Source organism: Ranitomeya imitator, chromosome 5 (assembly GCF_032444005.1).
Source record: "Ranitomeya imitator isolate aRanImi1 chromosome 5, aRanImi1.pri, whole genome shotgun sequence".
In the NCBI taxonomy this organism is placed as follows: domain Eukaryota; kingdom Metazoa; phylum Chordata; class Amphibia; order Anura; family Dendrobatidae; genus Ranitomeya; species Ranitomeya imitator.
In genome coordinates this window covers 496,357,579-496,383,011 of record NC_091286.1, presented here as the reverse complement: position 1 = coordinate 496,383,011, position 25,433 = coordinate 496,357,579, and positions in this window count along the sequence as shown.

Below are 25,433 nucleotides of genomic sequence, written 5' to 3'. Positions count from 1 at the left end.
AACGAAACAAATATACACCAGAACATGGAGAATTAAACTAATAGACAAGAGGGGTTGGAAAACTAAATTACTAAACAGCTATGATTGGAGAACGAAACAAATACACATGAGAATATGTAGAACTAAATTAATAGATAACAGTGGTTGGAGAACTAAACTCCTAAACACCAGGGGATAGAGAACTAAAGCACTAGACACCAAGGTGTCACTAGACACCAACTGTTGGAATCCCCAGAGCTTGCTGAATAAACCTCTGTGTCTAACACTTCCTCCAGTGCTTCTGCCTCCTCCAACTCCTAGGGCTTCCACATGCGCCCTCAACCTCTGCCTTAAGGAAACACATGTTCCAACTCTGCACAGAGAATCCCCCCATCTCTGTACTGCACATCCAGGGCTCACCGCAATCAGGCAGTGATTAAATTAATATGCCTTGGAGATCGCAGTCATACAGATCAAGAGTTCTGGACAGCTATCCATGCCGAGATTAAGCAATGGCTGTCTCCACTCAACCTGGAAACAGGGAATACCTTGTGCAAAAACGGTGAAAACCTGGTATACTGGCTTTTTCATTTCTTGTTTCCTTAGAAAAAGCTGGTATACCAGCAAAATGTGCGTCCTGTAATTAGAAACAATGTGAGGTAGTCAGGATCACCAGTATTAATTAATGAGGCATATCACAGCATTTGAGCGATAATACAGCTTGCACTGAATTGAACCGTGCCTGGCTGTAACGGAGAATTTACACAATACATAGCATGTGTCCATTCCTGCTGCCAGAACTCCCCGTGTTACGGCATGATTGGGGAGAGATCACCTGAAACTTTGAGTAGTACATAGACGTTACCGCTGCCGCTGTCAGTATTATCGGTAGCAGCTTTCAGGCAGCAGTCACCCCCTTTGGATGTGAGTCATATAACTTATACAAGTCTGGGTATAATCATATAACGGGGTGTAACTGGCCTTTATTATCTTACTAGATGGAGGCCCAATGCTATCTCATCAGGAGGGCAGTAATGTCACTATAGGGGCAGGCTTTGCAACATTGAGAATCTCTCCTCCCATGTGCTCACCCACCTATCCACTGTTTCTTTCCGCATGTGCTCTCTTCTTTGACCTGTCTACTCCATGTGTTATCCCCCTTGTCTGCTGTCTCACATTTTGGGAGGTAAAATATTGTTTAAAAACAGTCAGTGAAATATTTTACCTGACAAATGAAATCCTTTGTGATCCCCTGCTGTAATGTCAGTATTGTCTTTTGCTTCCTCCCCTGCCCAGGAGATGTGGTATGCTCCGTACATGGTCAGACACAGACACTTTTTAAAATTAACTTTCATTCTTGGGAAAACCCCTTTAATGTGACCGGCTTCCTCTGTCTGTAGACACGTCACGCATCTGCCACTGGGATCAGCCAGATGATTCACTCTGCCTGTGTGGAATTCACGCAGGCACAGTAAATCAGACTGCCGCCATCTTTGTGCAGACATATAGTGGCGGTCACATTAAAACTGCACATGTGCTCCTCCTGTGCAAAGATGGCGGCGGTCAGAGAATCATTCGGCTGATCCCGGTGGCAGCATGCTCGTGGCGGTGTCCTGCTGGTGGTACCGGGCAAGAGGCTGCGTACAGCGTATACAGTGTGTGTGTGTGTGTGTGTGTGGTGTCCCAATATGGAGGTAATAATTCTGGGATCCGGACACATCTGGACGGAACAGGATGTGAAGACATTGCAAGGTAAGTATATATTAAGATAACATACTAACCCAGGGTGGTTCTCAATTGTTAGCTGCCTCATTGCAGGCTCAAATTGATGAGCGCTGCAACACTGTAAATGTGGTTACATCTTTTATCATTTATATGTTAAAGATCCTTTAGTGCATGTACAGTACAAATTATTAACTGGCACCTAAAATTATACCCTTACCTGTCTCATGTAATCCTGACATATTTGCCAGTGGATTAGTTTGACTGTTAGTTTATGGGGACAACAGTTAAAATACTTTTTGATTGTGGGAGATGTATGCATAAACATTCTTTCACCTATAGGAATCAGTGGGTCACCAAAATAAATTGTGACCCAATATACATCCCCATTGGATGTATGTATAGTTATTTTACATACTGTACATTATTTTAACATATATTGAATAAAAGTTAAATTTTAATTACACATTATCTTTTCTTTCTGTTTCTATATTGTATTCAACCCAGCACAGGCTCGGACTTGCCCACCGGGAAACCGGAGGATCCTCTGGTGGGCCCTGGCACTGACACCTGCTGACAGGGCCTCCCCCCCCCGCTCCAGGACCACCACCGCCGCCCGCCGCCCGCCGCCCGCCTTGAATACTCACCCTGCTCCAGCGATGGTCTCGCCTTCTGCACTGCAGCTCGTCCTGAACGAGCGGTCACGTGACACCGCTCATTAAGATCATGAATATGCGCATATTCATGATCTTAATGAACGGTGTCACATGACCGCTCAAGCAGGAAGAAGGTGCTGCGCCGGCGCCGCCGCCTGGAGTTGGGACAGAGCACGAGGGATGTCGGCACAGCCGTGCAGTGGGACAGGTGAGTATGAGGGACGGGGGGATGAAGGAGGACATAAGCCAGCACGCCGAGCAGGAGCAGGAGCGGGTGCTGATGCAGAGAGATAAACCGCCATGCAGGGGGGAATCTAAGCCATACAGGGGAGAATCTAAGCCATACAGGGGAGAATCTAAGCCATGCAGGGGGGAATCTAAGCCATGCAGGGGGGAATCTAAGCCATGCAGGGGGGAATCTAAGCCATGCAGGGGGGAATCTAAGCCATACAGGGGGGAATCTAAGCCATGCAGGGGGGAATCTAAGCCATGCAGGGGGGAATCTAAGCCATACAGGGGGGAATCTAAGCCATACAGGGGGGAATCTAAGCCATACAGGGGGGAATCTAAGCCATACAGGGGGAATCTAAGCCATACAGGGGGGAATCTAAGCCATGCAGGGGGGAATCTAAGCCATGCAGGGGGGAATCTAAGCCATGCAGGGGGGAATCTAAGCCATGCAGGGGGAATCTAAGCCATGCAGGGGGGAATCTAAGCCATGCAGGGGGGAATCTAAGCCATGCAGGGGGGAATCTAAGCCATACAGGGGGGAATCTAAGCCATACAGGGGGAATCTACGCCATACAGGGGGGAATCTAAGCCATGCAGGGGGGAATCTAAGCCATGCAGGGGGGAATCTAAGCCATGCAGGGGGGAATCTAAGCCATACAGGGGGGAATATACAGTATGGAGCATCATGTGTGGCCGTTATACAGTATGGAGCATCATGTGTGGCCATTATACAGTATGGAGCATCATTTGTCGCCATTATACAGTATTGAGCATTATGTGGGATCATTATACAGTATGGAGCACTGTCTGGCCATTATACAGTATGGAGCAATGTGTGGCCATTATACACTATGGAGCATCATGTGTGGCCATTATACAGTATGAAGAACTGTGTGTGGCCATTATACAGTATGCAGCATCATGTGTGGCCATTATACATTATGGAGCATCATGTGTGGTGGCCGTTATACAGTATTGAGCATCATGTGTGGCCATTATACAGTATGGAGCACTGCGTGGCCATATTTTTGTTTGCTTATAATTATTGTATATTAAACAGTGTGATCAGCAGTGCTAAATGGCTGCAGTTGTGACGTGGATATGGGTGTGACTAGTTGTGAAATGGGTCTGGTCAGAGGCGTGGCCTAAAATTTGCCGCGGCGCACTACACGCGCCGCAAACTTTATGCCTCCTTCCCTTCTTCAAAAGTTGGGAGGTATGGTACCGCATTTGCCAGATCACGGCAAGTGCCGCAAATCCCATAGGGAATGAATGAGGCCGAACGCGGTGTTGCCGTAAGTGATCCGTTACGCGGCAGATGCAGAAAAACTGCCCGATCTGCTGCAAAAGGCGACTTTCACATCAGCGATTCTTGCCAATGTCACTGCTGATAGTGTCATACTCACCAAAAGGGGAGGCAGCACTAAAAGTGCCTAGGGCAGCAGAAACTCTAAATACGGCCCTGGGGGGCTACATTATATTCTGTGGGGGGACTGCATTATACTTAAGGTACTACATTATATTATGGGGGGCTACATCATACTATATGAGGGGTTACAGTATACTCTATGGGGGGCTGCATTATATTCTGTGGTGGGGCTGCATTATTCTCTCAGGGGACTACATAATATTATGGGGGCTACATCATACTATATGAGGGGGCTACAGTATACTCTATGGGGGGGCTGCATTATATTCTGTGGTGGAACTGCATTCTCTCGGGACTACATTATATTCTGTGGTGCGTGGCATTATACTGTACTATATGGGGGAGGGCTGCATTATACCCTATGGGGTGCTGCATTATATTCTATGGTGGGGACTGCGTCATACCTGAGAGGGTTGCATTATATTTTGTGGGGTGCTGCATTATATTCTATGAGAGGGGACTGCATTATATTTTATGAGGGGGCTACATTATATTCTGTGAGGGGGCTACCCCAACCCTTGCTACATTATTAAGACGTGAACTACTTTATATTATACCCTGATATTAGCGCTTTTTACCGCACAATTGGTGGTCTTGTATCTATTTCCATGTAGCTACATAGTGGGCCCCAAGAATGATTTTCTCTGGTGGGCCCAAGGTGCTCCAGTCCAACGCTGACCCAGCAGATAGACACCAAAGCAGGACTGTTCACATTTCCACAAATTTGTGTTAACATCTGTAGCAGCAGCAACAGCAGGCACAGAAGCACAAACTACAATTGCACGAGAACAATGCAGTACACTAAAAACTCCAACAACCAGTAAGAGAAGTTGTCAGTTGTCTTTGGATAGGACATGACGTTGTTGATTCACTAGTGCTTTCACAATCATTACCACCTACCCCACATACACGTTGAACATCAAGCCTAATCCCCCTTCCACCATGACCTCGCTATTTCCCAATTACGTTGCTCAGATAGTGTGATAGAAGCACAGTATTAGCAACTAGAAATTAGATTTTTTTACTCTGTACCAACTCTGCACACAGCTGAATTTCAGCGGCACTAAATGAGGCCTGTATAACATAGACTAGATGCTCCAAACAATTTCTAACTGAGATTTCCCTTACTCTAGAACGTTAGTAGCAGAATAATTGTTTTTGGTGTGTATGAGGCCTGTATATCATAGACTCGATGTTCTAAACAATTTCAAAGTGAGATCTACCCTACTGTATGATGTTAGTAACAGAAGAATTTTTTTTTTCGGTGGATGAGGCCTATATGACAAAAAAGATATGCTCCAAACAATTTCAAAATGTGATCTCCCCTACTATGTGAAGTTAGTAACAGAAGAAATTTTTTTTTCTGTGGATAAGGCCTGTATGACAAAAAATATATGGTCCAAACAATTTCAAAATTAGATCTCCCCTACTGTATGTCATTAGTAAAAGAACAAAATTTATTTTTAGAGTGTGTTAGGTGTCGAGTTCCCGCCACTGCACAGGGGGAATCTCGAACCATGTCTGCTGCTGTCTCCCATTCTCCTCCAGCCGCAGTGGAACCTGTTCAGCAGAGACGTCGGTCCCAGCGTCTGGCTCAGCCTGATACTGTGCAAATGGTTACTGTTGCTTTTCCAGGCTCTGCCCTTGTAGCCAGCACTGGTCAGTGGTGAGCAGGCTTTCTGGGCCAAGTCCTGCTTTTAACGCACTGAGCATGCCCACGGAAGGTCCTCTCATTGGAGGTCGGGGGTCACACGCTCAGGCCCTGTTGCAGCTCCTATTGGTCCACCAGGAAGGTCCTGTAGAGCTGCAACTATAAAAGGTTTGCATGGTTGCACGGCCATGCACTAGTATCAAATGTGTTTGGCTTATGCCAGTGGATACTATACCACTCTATACAAATGTGGTTTGAGGCTGTAGCTTTGGGACTGTACACTCAGGCAGGCAGCTAGCATCAGTGGGGGCAATTAGCCTTGGCTTAGCATCTGGTTCCTTCATGTGTGCGGTTAGCACAGAAGAGTTCCAGAGCAAGCACAACCCGTAGTTAGGCTAATAGTTTTGTGTACAGCACAACTCTGTGAATCAATAGAGATCGCTTCCAGTTCACACGGGTGAAGCTTAACCCACGTGTGAGCTCAGAGGTTATCGACAGTTAGTTTGCATCAGATATCTCTGCACGGTGGACCCCGGGCTGCACCTTGTAGTTACCTATCTAAACTCAGTGCGATCCGCTTGCCCTAACAGTGTGGATGAGACCTGTATAATTTAGAAGACATGCTCAAAAAAATTTCATACTTGGATCTAGGCTGCTGTATCATGTTAGTAAATTAAAAAAAATGATTTAATGTGAAACAGCTCTGCACACAGAACAATTTCACCAACACTAAATGACAAGGTGGGATATGGCGGGCTGTATCTCGTTTAGCAACAGAAAAACATTTCTTTTTCATCTGCATGAGCTCTGCAGACAGGTTTATTTCACCACCACAAATATGCAAAGTGGGATATAGCGGGCTGTATCATTTTTTTTAGCAACAGATTTATTTTTTTAAATTTTCTGCATGAGCTATGCAAATGGTGAAGTTTCGCTGCCACTAAATAACAAGGTGAGGTATGGCATGATGAATCACGTTAGCAACTGCTTGAAAAAATATTTTGTCATGCCCAAGAGCTCAAATCACAGAACAATGTGTGAGGACTGGCAGAACCCACCAAGTTAATATGGATGTTATAATTGGTGCGTTCGCAGCCTTGGGTCCACTGTGCAGGAGACAACCTGCTGCTAGAAAATGACGGCACTATATGGCGGTATAAGTGAACTCAGTTACTTCACTGAGTCACACAAAAAAGAACATGCTGTCCCCTGTTAGCATTACAGGGGGACCACAGCAAACTGCTGGGCTGATGGCAGTCAGTGGTCATGCACACAGAGAAGCACACAAAAACTCCTCACCGGAGGTGCCGGTATTCTAGGGGCTTATTTCAGCCGGGTCCCTGAATGCAATCATACAGGCGCGACCACAATTAGCAAGCTCATAACATGAAGTGATACTAGTGCATGGCCATGCGGCCATGCAAACCTTTTATAGCTGCAGCAGCTTCAGGACCTTCTTAGAGGACCAATGGAAGCTGCTACAATACCAGAGCAACTTCAGGACCTTCCTAGAGGACGAATGGGAGCTGCAGCAGTACCTAAGCATGTGACCCCTGACCTCCAATGAGAGGTCTTACCCTGGGCATGCTCAGAAGGGAAAAATCAGGACTTAGTCCCAGAGACGTCTGCTCGCCGCTGACCAGTACTGGCTACAATGGCTGAGCCTGGGAAAGCAGCAGAAGCCATCCGCACAGTATCAGGCTGAGCCAGACCCTGTGACCGATGTCTCCGCTAAACAGTCTCCACTGTGGCTGGAGAGGAATGGAAGACCACAGAGGAGATGACTCGAGATTCCCCCTATGCAGAGGAGGTAACTTGACCCCTAACACAATGTCACCACACCACTAAATTACAAGGTGGGATATGGTTTGCTGATTTACATTTAGCAAGTGAAACAATAAGATTTAGAATGGCCTACTCGTGCATGGAGCACAATAGAAGCAGTGCACAACACACTTGTATGAAATGTGCAGTGCTGTCTTTGGACCAAAAAAAATGCTGGAAGGTCGATTTCACAGCCACACAGTACACTAACTAGCTAAACTATCTGACTAAGAAACAACCACATAGCTGAAAAAAAGCAACAAAGAGTCCCAGCAAAAAAAAAAGTTAGAAGAAAAAATTTTTACAAACACGCTTCTCCTCTGAGCTCTGCCAACCCTCTACCCTCATCAAACAGCTACCCCACGCTCATCATACACTACCATTATCATAGCCAAAGTGCTCAAAATCATTTAGTGGCAACGCAAATATTTTCCTGCACTTTTTACCAAATGTTTCAGATTTTTCACGATTTTAAAAAAATTTGCTTGTGTTTCCGATCACGAATCCGAATGTGCCATATTCGTGCCAATTTTATGTTTGGCGATCGTTTTTCAAACAATTTCGCTCATCACTACTCACAGGTCCCAGGGTTAGGGGTGAGTTTCTGCCCACATCTCGGCAAAGAGAGCTTTCCCGTGTCGGGTATAGAGGTAAGTATAAAAAACTATTTTTTTCTTTCTAATAAAATGAATTACATGGGTGTGGGAGGGAGCAAATGATGATGAATTGAGTGTGGGGGATAACAAATTATGATGTATTGAGGGTAGGGGAGTGCAAATAATGAAGATTTGGGGTGGGGGAGAGCAAATGATACTATATTGAAGGTGGGGGAGAGCAAATTATGAGGGTGGTGGATAGGGATAGGAAATGATGAACTGAGGGTGGGGGAGAGTAAATGATTATGTATTGAGGGTGCAGGAGGGAAAATGATGCTGTATTTAGGGTGGGGGTGAGCAAATGATTATGAATTGAGACTGGGTGATGATGACTTGAGGACGGGGGATGGGGAACAACAAATGATGATGTCTTGAGGGTGAGGGAGATCAAATTATGCTGTACTGGGGTGGGAAACCGCAAATGATTATGAATTGAGACTGGAGAGTGGGGGACAGCAAATGAAAATGAATAGAGGGTTGGAGAGTGCAAATAGTGATCAATTGGAGTGGGGAAGAGCAAGTGATCCTGTATTGAAAGTGGGGAGAAAAAATGATCAATTGAGGGGGGCGTCCTTTTACTGTGCAGGGCAGCAGTTTGTCACATTTTTATTTATTTTACATAGTCTAGAAGTTGAGGAAAAAATGGGGAATGTGCTCTGGAAGCAGTGCTCTAGATGACTATGTTATTTTCAATAGAGACGAGTCCTGGCTGGAAGAAGTGATGTTGGTCACCGCTGGATGAAGAAGAAAAGCTAAGATGAAGGACTTCAACTTGAGACATCACTGGTTGAGTCAGTGGGTCACCTCTACACTGACACTAAACACTGTATACAATGCACAGAGCTGGTGTGTATAATGTCCTTTAAGGTAATATTAGTATTGTATCTTTTTATTAATGATCAGTATTGTACAGTAGTATAAAAATAAATAAAAGCTGATGGCTAGTTATATGATATGGTGTTCGATGGGAACTCTTAATGTGTGAATTGTAAGGATGTGATGCAGAAGTGGAGTTTTTCCAAGAGTGGGGGGTAGGACTGTGAAAGGTTTGAGTGGTGGAGGCAGAGCACGGTAGAGCATGGGCAAAGTCTCAAGGGGGCCCAAATACATTGGCAGTATTGGGCCCTGAAATTCCTAGAGGCAGCCCTGGTCGTAATATTTATTGAAATTTGTATTCCAAGCTTTTAGTGATTGACTATTGAAGCTGAGATCCCTTGTCCATTTTGTAACCCGATGGTCTATGCTCCATTTCTGATGATCGCTTGTTCTGAGGTTCAGTGGGTTACATTTTCCTACTATGCTTACTTACCATTCCTTAGTAGTGCTGCTGAAAAAAGCCATCATTGGAAAAGACATGAATTAAACATTTCAATCAGTAAACACACGTTTACATATTGCAGAAATAGACAACATTCTGTAAATCTTTGCTTATGTGAGGAACAAATTATGTTATGCAAATAGGTAAAGGAAATCTACTAACATAAAATTCAATATTCAATAAACATATATGCACAGATGTAAGCTCCCTTCCACATTTTCTTGGATCCATATCATTGGTGACTTAGAGTATACGACAGCTGAATGAATATGCTGCAATGTATAAGAGTAACATACTACAGGCAGGGATCCATTCTATTAGCCAAAGTGGCACAAAATAATATATTAGAGCATGGGTTTCCACAGTAAAGAAACTTTGATCTGGTGTCATCTGTGACTAGTATTAACTTCATTTTCCAGGGATGGGATGGGCATTGGGGGGAAGCTGCGTGACCTTTACCCTTTGTCAGTGGTTTGATTCTATGATAATGGTATTTAGATGTCCATTGTAATTCTACCTTACAGATGATAACTTGTCATTATGGAACAACTCCTTAAACGTGTATTCAATATTGTAAGTATTGCAGTGTAATGTAGATGCGATCAAACAATTGCAGATTTAACCCCTTAGTGACCGAGACAAATTTTTGAAATCTGACCAGTGTCCCTTTATGCAGTATTAACTCTGGAACACTTCAACGGATCCCTTTTATCTTTAGATTTTTTTCATGACACATTGTACATTATGATAATGGTTCCCTCATGACTGCTTTACATCAGCACCACTTGCAAAATGTTATTTTATTATGTTATTTTAGAAGGTTTAACAATGCAGCAGTAATTTTCATTTTTTTCAAGGAAATTTACAAAACAATTTTTTTTATTGACCTGTTCACTTTTGAAGTGACTTTGTAAGTCCTATATATTGGAAACTCCCAGAAATTATACCATTTTAAAAGCAGCACTCCTCAACATATTCAAAATTGCATCCAGGTAGTTTATTAAACGTTCAGGTGCTATTCAGGAATTAATGCAATGTGGCATAACAGGAATGAAGAAATATAATTTTACCATCTAAGGCCGGTTTCACACCTCCAGATAATTCCGGTACCGGAGAAATCGGTACCGGAGTTATCCGTGTCCGTGTGCTCACGTAGCACATCAGTGTGGCACACGTGCGGCAGCCGTGTGCCGACTGAGGACCACACGGACCGTGCAGGAGACAGCGCTACAGTTAAGCACTGTCCCCTGCTTTTGGTGCTGAAGCTGGCATTCATTCCTTCTCCCCAGCAGCGTTCGCTGGAGAGAAGGAATGAAAAATCAAGGTTTTTTTTTTGTTTGTGTTAAAAATAAAGTTTGGGGTCACCTCCCGCCTCCCATCCCCTGTGCGCCTGCCCGATTGCCGAGAAATACTCACCCAGCTCCTGCGATGTATGCTCTCAGCGCCGGCAGCCTGTCCTGTGTGAGTGGTCACGTGGTACCGCTCATTACAGTGATGAATATGCACATATTCCACCCAATGGATTCCACCCAACGATTACCCCCATCTTTCCTCAGATCTGATGTGCAGAGTCATTATGTAGATGCTATGTTTTCTGAGAAATAGATTTTGAATTGGTGGCCAATGCTATCCTTCTGCGATCTGTCTCCTGCGATCCTGTGCTGCCTGTTATGTGCTGTCTTTGTGATCAATCTGTTATCGCAGCAGAAGTTCAAAAATCCTTATTCCACCTTCCCCTAATATACCCCACCCAAATTTCCCACTCCCCAATTATAATTTTGGTAATTTTTTTGGTACTTTTACAGGTGCACGACATCCTGCACTGAGCATTCATACTCAATTTTTGTGTGCTACCCGTCGCCGCAGCGCTCTGATCTGTATCGCTGCTGATCAGACTCTGCTCCAAAGGACTTTTTCTTTTTTTTGCCATAGGTAGAGTAGCAGACATCGCAGTGTAAGAGACTTGTAGAAAAAAAATAATAGTAGTAAGTACAGAGTAGTTTTGTAGGTAGGAAGTCAGCGCATTAGGGGAAGGGACGTGGCAGTGTTAGTGACGTTCACTTTTCTCTTGCAGAAAAAAAAAGATTTAGCACCGAGTAGCTTTATAGGTAGGGTATTAGTGTAGTGATCGTCACTGTAATTTTTTTATACAAACTTTTCTTTACTTCTACTGATTTTTCTTTTCATTATTTTCTTATGTGTTTTTTTTCCAAATTTTTCCTCTTTATTTATTTTTCTCTACTTATTTATTTTTCCTGTACTTTTACCTCTACTTTTTTCTCTCTTCTTCTAAAATGAAAATGACCCAATCATCAAGAAGACACAATTCAGCAGAGGAGGAATACGCTTTACCTGCCTCTGACACAGATTCAGGCATTGAAGAAAATCCCCTAGCAAAGTGTCCTAGGACTAATGTAACTCCTCAGCAATCGATCTCATATGGACTTTACCCCCCGAAAATTATCAGCCTGCTATTGTTATTCCAGATTGCATGGGCAGCTCAGGAATCCACTTTAACCTCACTGAAATGGACTTTTTCAAATTCTTTTTCTGTGAGGATATAATAAATCTTATGGTGGCCCAGACAAATTTGAATGCCCATCAATTTTTCACCCAAAATAGCACGTCATCATACGCCAGATGGGCCTCTGTAAATGCAGCAGAAATTATGACATTTTGGGGCATTGTGCTGGATATGGGCATAATGAAGAAAAGAGAGCTTCATCAATACTAAATTACTGATATAATCTACAGCACACCAGTATTCCGTATGGTCACGACAAGGACACAATTTGAATAAATCCAAAAATGTTTGCAATATAGTGATAATGCGCTGTGTCTGTCCTCCCCGAGACCATCCCAACTTTGATCATCTATATAAAATTCATTAGGTAATTTAACACTGAAGCAGAAAATTTGCTGAGGCGTACAACACCCAAAGGGACATCTGTATAGATGAAAGTCTGGTTCACTTCAAAGGGAGGCTTAAATTCTGACAATACTTGCCCAGTAGTAGGGCAAGGTACCGTATTAAACTGAACAAGCTGTGCGAAAGCACCTCAGGGCACACCCATAGATTAAGGGTCTACAAAGGGAGGGACACCCAGATTGACCCCCTTAAATACCACCCTGTCCTGGGTATCAGTGGGAAAATTATGTTGGCACTGCTGAACCCACTGCTGCATACAGGTAATCACCTTTACATAGATAACTTTTACACCAGTATCACTCTCTTGAAAAATCTCTCTGCCAGAGGTACAGTTGTATGTGGCACAGTGTTAAAAAATCAGAGAGGCATCCCCAAGCCACTAATTGTGCAACTGCTCAGAAATGGTGACAGCAGAGCCCAATGCAGTGACAAGATGCTGATGGTCAAGTATAAAGACAAGAGGGATGTCCTAATCTTGACCACCATACACCGTGACAACAGCTCTCTTGTCACTGTCCCAGTGAGCACAACACAAGTCACTGAGCCAGACTTGGGCACTGCGAAGAAGGGAAGAACACAAAAATGGAGCAGAGTATGCTCCAAGACAGAAATACGAAAGGACACAAATTACCATAATGAAACTTGGCCTTTGCATTAAGGATTGCTTCAAAGCATACCACATAAATTAATACAATTTGGTTTACATATATGCTAGCCACCTTAGGGAGAGACCCAAGTTGGGCTAAATGTAGCGGGACGAAAGAGACCAAAAAGCCCTCTACTTAAAGGAAATACATAGTGGATGCTTTCCTGAAACGGAAAGTGCTTGCAAGCAGCATAATACAAAGAATAGCAGGTTTACCCAGAATCCTTTGCAGTAGGCGGAGCTATGCAAATCATCTCTTTCCACCCCTGTCTAATCCACAGCGCTTGGAACCGCCAAGCGTGCAATGCTGCGGATTAGTTTCTAAATTTACACAGCTAACCAATTCCTACCTGTGGACACGTGTTTCGGGCTTTAGGCCCTCATCAGCACAGGGCTGGAATTGGTTGGCTGTATGGAGTGGGGCTAGGTGAGCAAGCGATACATATATGCTAGCCACCTTAGGGAGAGACCCAAGTTGGGCTAAATGTAGCGGGACGAAAGAGACCGAAAAGCCCTCTACTTAAAGGAAATGCATAGTGGATGCTTTCCTGAAACGGAAAGTACTTGCAAGCAGCATAATACAAAGAATAGCAGGTTTACCCAGAATCCTTTGCAGTAGGCGGAGCTATGCAAATCATCTCTTTCCACCCCTGTCTAATCCACAGTGCTTGGAACCGCCAAGCGTGCAATGCTGCGGATTAGTTTCTAAATTTACACAGCCAACCAATTCCTACCTGTGGACACGTGTTTCGGGCTTTAGGCCCTCATCAGCACAGTTTTGGTTTTACACTGTTGACACAACACACTGTTTATATTCTAATGTACTGCACACAACTTACACATACACAGCTTATACATATGACCATATTATAAATTATACACCAGTAAAACCAAATGCATTACTATAACTATGCCTCTAGCTAATTCCTTTAGGCGTGCAGCTTCCAAAAATGGAGTTACATGTGGGGGATTTCCACTGTTTTGGCACATCAGGGGCTCTCCAAATGCAACATAGCACACTCAGACCATTCCATCAAAGTCTGCTCTCCAAAGCGTCATTACTTTCTGTTGGAGTTCGGCAGTGTGTCAAAACAGTAGTTACCCACCACGTATTGGGTATCCACATACTCAGGAAAAATTGGACAACAATTTCTGTGGTTCATCTTCTCTTGCTAACCTTGTGTAAATGAAAAATATTTGAGGCTAAAGCAATATTTTTATGGGAAAAAATCTAAATTTTTCTTTTTCACGGTTCAGTGTTGTAAAATTCTGTGAGGCACCTGTGGATTGAAACTGCTCACCATATGTCTAGATAAATTCAGTGAAGTGTTTGGTTTCCAAAATGGGGTCACCTATAGGGGGTTTCCAATGTTTATGCATCCGGGGCTCTCTAAATGCGACATGTCACCTGCAGACCATTCCACAAAAGTCTGTGCTCCAAAATGTCACTCCTTCCTTTCCGAGCCCTGCCATGCACACAAACAGTAGTTTCCTCCCACATATGGGGTATCAGGGAACACAAGAGAAATTGCTCAACAGAATGTATAGACCATTTTATCCTGTTACCCTTGTGAAAATAAAAAAATTGGGGCTAAAACAACATTTTTGTGGGAAAAATTTGATTTTTTATATTCATGGCTCAACGTTATAAAATTCTGTAAATCAACTGTGAGTTCAAGGTGCTCATCACATATCTAGATAAATTCCTGCAGTTAAATCCCATTTATGCAGTTTAATAGTGTTTGAGGACATGACAGACTGAATTTAATCCATCATGACATATGATGTGCATTTACATCATATGTTTGTGTCACTGCCTTTGATGTGGACTCCCAGATGATGGATAACTTAAACACCCATCATGTGCCTTTAACAGCCGCTGCTAGAGCTAAGCTGTGCCTGCGGCTGTTCACCGGTTAATTGCTACTGTCAATCTCTGACAGTGGCATTTAACACATGTTGGTAGGGACACATCATTCCACATGCCCATCGTTTGCCCCCATGATGTAATCATGGCGTTATGATGGGTTGTTTTGAGAGCCATGGGTGTGCTGAAGACCGCTGTGCCTGTCATGCCAATTCTCCTGTGAAAACCAGGCGTTCATAAAAGATCCTCATTTTCACTATACATAGCAGTGCTGGTGTTTTTAAAAATATGAAAAAAGTAAAAAAAATACAAAAGTTCAAATCACCCCTATTTTGCCCTTTAGAAATAAAACAATAGAAAAGAAAGTACTCATATTTGGTATTGCTGCATTCATAAAACTCTGATACATCAACACATAAAATAAAATAATCTGTTCAGTAGCCGGCATTATGAGAAAAAAAATTAAAATGCCAGAAATAATTTTTTTTAGCCTCCTTCCCCCGACTCCTCAGTGTGCTGGTGTCCATGACGACGAGAGGGCCTCCCTGTTTGTCCAGGGCTCCGGAAAGGCAGGCAGGTAGAGTAAAATATGAACAAGGCTTTTACTACTATTTAAATTTTCTTCCCTTCTAAATAGTATATAGACACAATACATAAGCTCTGGCAAAAATTAAGAGACCACTGCAAAATGTTCAGTTTGTCAGATTTTTCTCTTTATAGGTATATTTTTGAGTAAAATGTAAATTGTTCAATTATTCTATAAACTTCTGACAACATGTATCTGACTTTCCAAGCAATAAATTTAAACAGTGCTTTCAAACCTCAAATAATGCAAAGAAAACAAGTTCATAATCATTTAGAAACAACAATACTAAAGTTTTAACTCAGGAACAGTTAGGCTGGACCACAGTGAGTCATTGGACGTGGTATATCTCGATTTTTCCAAAGCGTTTGATACCGTGCTGCACAGGATGTTGGTACACAAAATGAGAATGCTTGGTCTGGGGGAAAATGTGTGTAAATGGGTTAGTAACTGGCTTAGTGATAGAAAGCAGAGGGTGGTTATAAATGATATAGTCTCTAACTGGGTCGCTGTGACCAGTGGGGTACCGCAGGGGTCGGTATTGGGACCTGTTCTCTTCAACATATTCATTAATGATCTGGTAGAAGGTTTACACAGTAAAATATCGATATTTGCAGATGATACAAAACTATGTAAAGCAGTTAATACAAGAGAAGATAGTATTCTGCTACAGATGGATCTGGATAAGTTGGAAACTTGGGCTGAAAGGTGGCAGATGAGGTTTAACAATGATAAATGTAAGGTTATACACATGGGAAGAAGGAATCAATATCACCATTACACACTGAACGGGAAACCACTGGGTAAATCTGACAGGGAGAAGGACTTGGGGATCCTAGTTAATGATAAACTTACCTGGAGCAGCCAGTGCCAGGCAGCAGCTGCCAAGGCAAACAGGATCATGGGTGCATTAAGAGAGGTCTGGATACACATGATGAGAGCATTATACTGCCTCTGTACAAATCCCTAGTTAGACCGCACATGGAGTACTGTGTCCAGTTTTGGGCACTGGTGCTCAGGAAGGATATAATGGAACTAGAGAGAGTACAAAGGAGGGCAACAAAATTAATAAAGGGGATGGGAGAACTGCAATACCCAGATAGATTAGCGAAATTAGGATTATTTAGTCTAGAAAAAAGATGACTGAGGGGCGATCTAATAACCATGTATAAGTATATAAGGGGACAATACAAATATCTCGCTGAGGATCTGTTTATACCAAGGAAGGTGACGGGCACAAGGGGGCATTCTTTGCGTCTGGAGGATAGAAGGTGTTTCCACCAACATAGAAGAGGATTCTTTACTGTTAGGGCGGTGAGAATCTGGAATTGCTTCGAGGGGTTCAAGAGAGGCCTGAATGTCTTCCTGGAGCAGAACAATATTGTATCATACAATTATTAGGTTCTGTAGAAGGACGTAGCTCTGGGGATTTATTATGATTGAATATAGGCTGAACTGGATGGACAAATGTCTTTTTTCGGCCTTTCTAACTATGTTACTATGTTACTATGTTACTAGAAATCAATATTTTATGGAATAACCATGATTTTTAATCACAGCTTTCATGAGCCTTTCACACTGCTTCTGGCACAAAAATTTAAGCAGTTCTTCTTCGTTTGATGGCTTGTAACTATCCATCATCCTCTTGATTACATTCCAGAGATTTTCAATAGGGTTCTGGTCTGGAGAATGGGCTGCCCATGACACGGTTTTGATATGGTGGTCTCTTAATTTTTGCCAGTTCTGTACATGCATGCACACATACAACTGTAATGTCCCAAAGTTGTAGTGTATGGGCCTTTGAGATGTTTTGGAGCTAGCAGCTACCTCATTATATTTGCACAATGTTCACATCTCCCTTTGAAGATAATGTACATGAGAATTTTGCACATATAAGTGTACCCCTCCCTGATCTATCTACTATGGTAAACAGCATCACTCGCTCTCCCGCACCTGAAATGCACTGCCTCGGGGTAACTCTTGTCTCTGCCTTGTCCGTCAAACCGAACGTCTAAACTCTTGCCAACTCCTGTTGCCTCCAACTCAAAAATATTGCCAGAATCCGTCCCTTCGTCAGCCCACAATCTTGTGCATGCCCTCATAATCTCCCGCCTCAACTACTGCAACACACTCCTCTGTGGCCTTCCCGCTAACTCTCTTGCACCACTCCAGTCTGTCCTCAACTCTGCTGCTCGGCTAATCCACCTCTCTCCTCGCTACTCCCCTGTTTCTCCCTTCTGCAAATCCCTCCACTGGCTCCCAATTCCCCAACGAATCCAGTTCAAACTACTAACACTGATCTACAAAGCCATCCACAACCTGTCCCCTCCCTATATCTCTGAACTAATCTCCCAATATCTTCCCTAACATAATCTTCGATCCTCCCAAGACCTCCCACTCTCCTCCACACTTATTTGTTCCTCACACAACCGCCTCCAATATTTCTCCCGAATATCCCCCATCCTCTGAATTACACGCCTCAACACGTCGGATTATCCACCACCCTCGGATTGTTCAGACAGAACCTGAAAACCTATCTCTTCAAGAAAGCCTGCAATAACCATTCTGCCGCCTCATCACCACCCGAGCTGCTGCCTCACCACCACCAGAGCTGCCGCCTCACCACCACCCGAGCTGCCGCCTCACCACCACCAGAGCTGCCGCACCACCGACCTTCTGTCTCTTCCCCATCATCCCGTAGAATGTAAGTCCACAAGGACAGGGTCCTCTCCCCTCTGTACCAGTCTGTCATTGTAAATTTGTTTACTGTAAACGATATCTATAACTCTGTATGCAACCCCTTTCTCATGTACAGCATCATGGAATTAATGGTGCTATATAAATAAATAATAATAATATAAAAGTGCTTTATATATGCATAGAGTGATGCACTTATTATGTTCTGCTATCAGGAGGCGGTGAAGAGTTAACAAAACATCCCAGCTTTACATATATGTCCATAAGGTCACATGGTTAGGCCACATGACCGGGTCCTAGTCTTGGTAGAGAAGGAGAAATGCACAAGTGTAGTTGCCTAGGAAAGCTGAAGTATCTGAGAACCCACAGCCACAGATAACTGTGTGATAAGGACTGTGCATTTAAGTGAAAGTTTCAGTTCAGGAGTCACTGCACCATTTATATATTTGACTTACTATACTGGGAAGTAACTGTGATTGCTGCATTAGAATGGAATCTCTGTTAAATTATCATTTATATACAGGTCCTTCTCAAAAAATTAGCATATAGTGTTAAATTTCATTATTTACCATAATGTAATGATTACAATTAAACTTTCATATATTATAGATTCATTATCCACCAACTGAAGTTTGTCAGGTCTTTTATTGTTTTAATACTGATGATTTTGGCATACAACTCCTGATAACCCAAAAAACCTGTCTCAATAAATTAGCATATTTCACCCATCCAATCAAATAAAAGTGTTTTTTAATAACAAACAAAAAAAAAACAACAAATAATAATGTTCAGTTATGCACTCAATACTTGGTCGGGAATCCTTTGGCAGAAATGACTGCTTCAATGCGGCGTGGCATGGAGGCAATCAGCCTGTGACACTGCTGAGATGTTATGGAGGCCCAGGATGCTTCAATAGCGGCCTTAAGCTCATCCAGAGTGTTGGGTCTTGCGTCTCTCAACTTTCTCTTCACAATATCCCACAGATTCTCTATGGGGTTCAGGTCAGGAGAGTTGGCAGGCCAATTGAGCACAGTAATACCATGGTCAGTAAACCATTTACCAGTGGTTTTGGCACTGTGAGCAGGTGCCAGGTCGTGCTGAAAAATGAAATCTTCATCTCCATAAAGCATTTCAGCCGATGGAAGCATGAAGTGCTCCAAAATCTCCTGATAGCTAGCTGCATTGACCCTGCCCTTGATGAAACACAGTGGACCAACACCAGCAGCTGACATGGCACCCCACACCATGAATGACTGTGGGTACTTGACACTGGACTTCAGGCATTTTGGCATTTCCTTCTCCCCAGTCTTCCTCCAGACTCTGGCACCTTGATTTCCGAATGACATGCAAAATTTACTTTCATCAGAAAAAAGTACTTGGGACCACTTAGCAACAGTCCAGTGCTGCTTCTCTGTAGCCCAGGTCAGGCGCCTCTGCCGCTGTTTATAGTTCAAAAGTGGCTTTACCTGGGGAATGCGGCACCTGTAGCCCATTTCCTGCACATGCCTGTGCACGGTGGCTCTGGATGTTTCCACACCAGACTCAGTCCACTGCTTCCTCAGGTTCCCCAAGGTCTGGAATCGGTCCTTCTCCACAATCTTCCTCAGGGTCCGGTCTCCTCTTCTCGTTGTACAGCGTTTTCTGCCACATTGTTTCCTTCCAACAGACTTACCATTGAGGTGCCTTGATACAGCACTCTGGGAACAGCCTATTTGTTGAGAAATTTCTTTCTGGGTCTTACCCTCTTGCTTGAGGGTGTCAATGATGGCCTTCTTGACATCTGTCAGGTCGCTAGTCTTAAGGTACTGTCACACTAGACGATATCGCTAGCGATCCGTGACGTTGCAGCGTCCTCGCTAGCGATATCGTCCAGTGTGACAGGCAGCAGCGATCAGGCCCCTGCTGGGAGATCGCTGGTCGGGGAAGAAAGTCCAGAACTTTATTTCGTCGCTGGACTCCCCGCAGACATCGCTGAATCAGCGTGTGGGACACCGATTCAGCGATGTCTTCGCTGGTAACCAGGGTAAACATCGGGTAACTAAGCGCAGGGCCGTGCTTAGTAACCCGATGTTTACCCTGGTTACCATCCTAAAAGTAAAAAAACAAACACTACATACTTACCTACCGCTGTCTGTCCTCCAGCGCTGTGCTCTGCTCTCCTCCTGCTCTGGCTGTGAGCGTCGGTCAGCCGGAAAGCAGAGCGGTGACGTCACCGCTCTGCTTTCTGGCTGCCTGGCGCTCACAGCCAGACCAGAGAAGCAGAGCGCCGAGGACAGACAGCGGAAGGTAAGTATGTAGCGTTTGTTTTTTTACTTTTTAGGATGGTAACCAGGGTAAACATCGGGTTACTAAGCGCGGCCCTGCGCTTAGTTACCCGATGTTTACCCTGGCTACAGGGGACCTCGGGATCGTTGGTCGCTGGAGAGCTGTCTGAGTGACAGCTCTCCAGCGACCAAACAGCGACGCTGCAGCGATCCGGATCGTTGTCGGTATCGCTGCAGCGTCGCTATGTGTGACGGTACCTTTACCCATGATGGGGGTTTTGAGTAATGAACCAGGCAGGGAGTTTATAAAAGCCTCAGGTATCTTTTGCATGTGTTTAGAGTTAATTAGTTGATTCAGAAGATTAGGGTAATAGGTCGTTTAGAGAACCTTTTCTTGATATGCTAATTTATTGAGACAGGTTTTTTGGGTTATCAGGAGTTGTATGCCAAAATCATCAGTATTAAAACAATAAAAGACCTGACAAATTTCAGTTGGTGGATAATGAATCTATAATATATGAAAGTTTGATTGTAATCATTACATTATGGTAAATAATGAAATTTAACACTATATGCTAATTTTTTGAGAAGGACCTGTAGATGTACCTGTGTAGTCATTCAGCAAGTAAAAGTTATCAACAGCTGTGCTGGCCTCCCTGATTTCTGTACTATTTGGAGTGCACCACATTACATCACACTATCAGTAGGCAGAGGTTAATTAAGTGGTGTCACAAACTTTATTTTATTTTATTTTTTTGTCCCATAGTGAAGTGGTAATATCCGCACACCACATGGTGCATGACCTATGGCATAGTAGTAAGTGCATTACAATTTCTGGTGGCACGATCCTACTAAATTAAACGTGCGCAAGAAACCCCAGACTGCGGAGCTTGATTATTGAATTGTTAATATATTTATGACTGCAGTGAGAACAAGCACAGCACCAGAAGCAAGCCACACATTCTTCATCATGCCTCAACCAATTGCAGGGCAGCGCGCCAAAGAAGAAGACGTCCTGCCTCCTATACAGCCCCTCACAAAACAGAACTGCGCAAAGCAAGTACCATTATTATCCACAGCTATGAGATTGCAGTGCAGCATCAGTGATTCCTGCAGCAGAACAGAACTGGATCATAGCTGCAATTAAAAGGACAACACCCCTTGAAGAGGGAAAGCAAACTTTATCAGCACCTGATTATAATAGACTGAACAACATGTCTGAGGATAAAGAGTGTGATGTAGCATTAGTGGAACTTTCGAATGACCCACACAATACCTCTAACTATGCCGTATTAGTTTGAAGCACCATGGCTCTCAAGCTACAAAGGGAATGACCATGAGCTAAGAGACTTCAGAGAAAATATGCAGGCAATGTTTAGACTTTATCCATTGTCCACAGAGCAGAAGGTGGAAATATGAAGAGACAATTGAGTGGAGCAGCTCTAAAGGTACCTTCACACATAACGATATCGTTAACGATATCGTTGCTTTTTGTGACGTAGCAACAATATCGTTAAGGAAATCGTTCTGTGTGACAACGACCAACGATCAGGCCCCTGCTGGGAGATCGTTGGTCGCTGAACAAAGTCCAGAACTTTATTTGGTCGCTGGACCTCCCGCTGACATCGCTGGATCGGCGTGTGTGACACCGATCCAGCGATGTCTTCACTGGTAACCAGGGTAAACATCGGGTTACTAAGCGCAGGGCCGCTCTGCTTTTCGGCCGCTGTGCTCACAGCCAGTACAGGAGGAGTGCAGAGAAGCAGAGCGCCGGGGACAGACAGCGGTAGGTAAGTATGTAGTGTTTGGTTTTTTTTACTTTTACGCTGGTGACCAGGGTAAACATCGGGTTACTAAGCGCGGCCCTGCGCTTAGTAACCCGATGTTTACCCTGGTTACCGGCATCGTTGGTCGCTGGAGAGCTGTCTGTGTGACAGCTCTCCAGCGACCAAACAGCGACGCTGCAGCGTTCCGGATCGTTGTCGGTATCGCTGCAGCGTCACTTAATGTGAAGGGGCCTTTAGGGAGGTGAAGTAATGGCCCCATACTGAGAAAAGAACTGCTGAACAAATGCTTGAGAAACCGAGTGCCACCTTTGATACCAGAACAGTCCCAGAATTAAAAATGTGGTTCTTTTGCAGAAAACAGCAACTTGATGAGTCACTCAGAGATTTTGCCTTTAGCTTGCAAGAATCACTGCATGCTATACATCAACTGGCTCTTATGAAGTAATGAATGCAGATACCACTGTAAGGAACAAGTTTGTAGAGTGGGCAAGGACAGAGTCTATCAAGACTCAATGGAAAATACTGTCATTACCCAGACAGCTCATTCCTGGACTTCAAGGAGAGGACCATTAGAGTCCAGGGAGTAGAAGCAGGTTCCAGCCAAGTTCCCACTTACAGTAGCCCATGTAGCCTGTCTAAGAACCAAATAGGTGCTTTCAGTGAGTTGAAATGACTCTTGAGACTGTGGAAATGGCAATTCTCTGAAAGAGGACTGCTGGTTTGAAGAACCATTGACCCAACTACCAATGAGCGAGTAATCCAGATTCCTGTACCAAGGCAAGATGCGAACATTGCCTTGGAAGCCTATCTTAACCAATCCGGATATTTTGGCTGCCACAAAACTAAAGCCAATATCTGAAAGAGATACTGCTTGTACCTTGAGACATGGAGAAAGCTCTGACCAGAAAGCACAGCTGCACCCAATAGTCCAATAGTCACTTACAAACTATAGGTGTTGGTTGCAATCGATCATCTGAAACTATAGTCTAGTGCAACTGGAGCCTCCTACGCCCCGACTATCATCGATCACTATACAAAATTTGCTGTGGCAGTGCAAGTGAAAGACCTTACAATGAAAACAACATCCACAAATTTCTGAAGACCTTTCGTACAACCTTATAGATATCCAGAAAAGACCCTAACTGATAGAGGTGTTGCATTTGAATCTGAAATGTTCCAATAACCGTGTAACCTCTAAGAAAGTGAGAAGAACCGCATATCATCCACAGTGTAGCAGTCTGTGTGAGCGGATGAACCAGACTCTAATTGACATTCTATGTGCAATACCTGCACAGCAGAGAACTGATTGGCCAAATCTCCTGCTAGAATTGGCCTATCCCTACGATAACAATGCCCATTTTGCCACTGGATATATGCCTTATTACCTGATGTTTGTTAGACAAGGACGACCTACAAGTAGATGTTGTTTAGAAAGTGTGAGTTGCAGAGACAGTCAACCCTCTACCACGTACTGATTGGGTCACAGAGCATCAGCGATGACTAGAAGATAATGTCATTGTGGAAGAGAGAATGAAAGTCATGCATCAGAGACAAAAATCACAACTTGAAAACCAAAGCAAAACCCCTGATGGTTGGAGATCAAGTTTGGCTTAAGAAGAATCATCGCACTAGCAAACTAGGTGAGAAATGGTAGACTTGCCCATACATTGTTCGAGCTATCCCTCTGCCTTTAGCAGAAATCTGCAATATCCCTAAAAAGAATGAAGAGACAACCAAGTTGGTACACCGTAGCTACATATACAGTAGGTTTGCCTGACAAATGACGTCCAAGATCCCTATAGAGATGACAGCGGAGATGACATCGCCAACCATCCACCAAATAACTTCAGAGCTGATTCCAGGAAGAATCCTGCAGAGAGTGCCATTCCAGATCAGGTGCCCCCTGACAAAAGATCAGAGGCACCTGCAGAATACCAAGGTATTATGCTTGATGTTGGATAGCCATTTGTTCCTTGTTTGCGGTGGTCCATCCCACAACCTGATTGCCCACAGTACGGACTTGTTGACTCTCAGTCACCATCTACTGAATGTATTTACTCTGAATCCCTTGAGAATGAGCCCCCATCAGATATCACAAATGACCCATTGAGAAGGTCAGAGAGAGTGGCCAAAGGCTGTCAGCCAGCAAGATACCTTGAATAACTGGGTAAATCCATTACTCTATGTACTTTAAATGGGACTATTAAGGCTAAGGTCACACTAGGTATTTTTGCAGAGTTTTTTGTAATGCTTTTAAATCCTTATTTATAGCTGTGTTTTACAGTACCAGCAAATTCTATGAGATTTCAGAAATCTCATGCACACAACTTGCTTTTTTTTGTCATCAGAATTTTGTGCTTTGCATGCTTTTTTGCACAATGGAGCATCTTCTGTTAGCAATTTTTCAGCATTTTTCACCCATTAAAATGAATGTATGGTGAAAAAATGGACCAAAAATACAGGTATCAGGTTTTTCTACGTTTTTTGTGCCAAAACCTGATTCTATCTGTTTAGACTTATTTTTCAACACTAAACTGTATGCACAAGGGACAAATCTAGCATTCCAAAACTGCAGCAAACATGCACAAAAAAAATCAGCAAAAAACACAAGAAAAAATAAGGAAAACATGCTTTTTTTTTCCTGCAGCTGCTTTCATGCCCAGAGATCAGGTTTTGCTGCAGAAAAGAAACACTGAATAAAACAGCTAGTGTGAGCTTACTCTAAAAGAGAAAATATCCTGCTACAAGAGTCTGTGATACAAAAGCCCCCATATTCTTAAATTTTATCATTTTATGCAACGTTCAAGTGATGTGCCTTCCCAGACTTTTAAATGATGCATATTTGTTCTAGGTTACAGCATTTGTATAGAGACTCGTGGACTACTGATATTTTACTGTTTGCCTTTTATGTGTGTTTCTCTTATAGGTTGTCCTAGAACACAGTAAAAAGTTCCAGATGCATAGGGACATGCATATTTTTACAGTGGGTGAATAAGTAATGCCCCAAAGTTGTAGTGTAAGTGCCTTTAAGATGTACCAGTGCTTCTCACTAAATTAGAATATCATCAAAAAGTTAATTCAATGCAAAAAGTGAATCTCATATATTATATAGAGTCATTGCAAACAGAGCAATTTATTTCAATTGTTTATTTCTGTTAATGTTGATGATTATGGTTTAATGTCAATGAAAACCC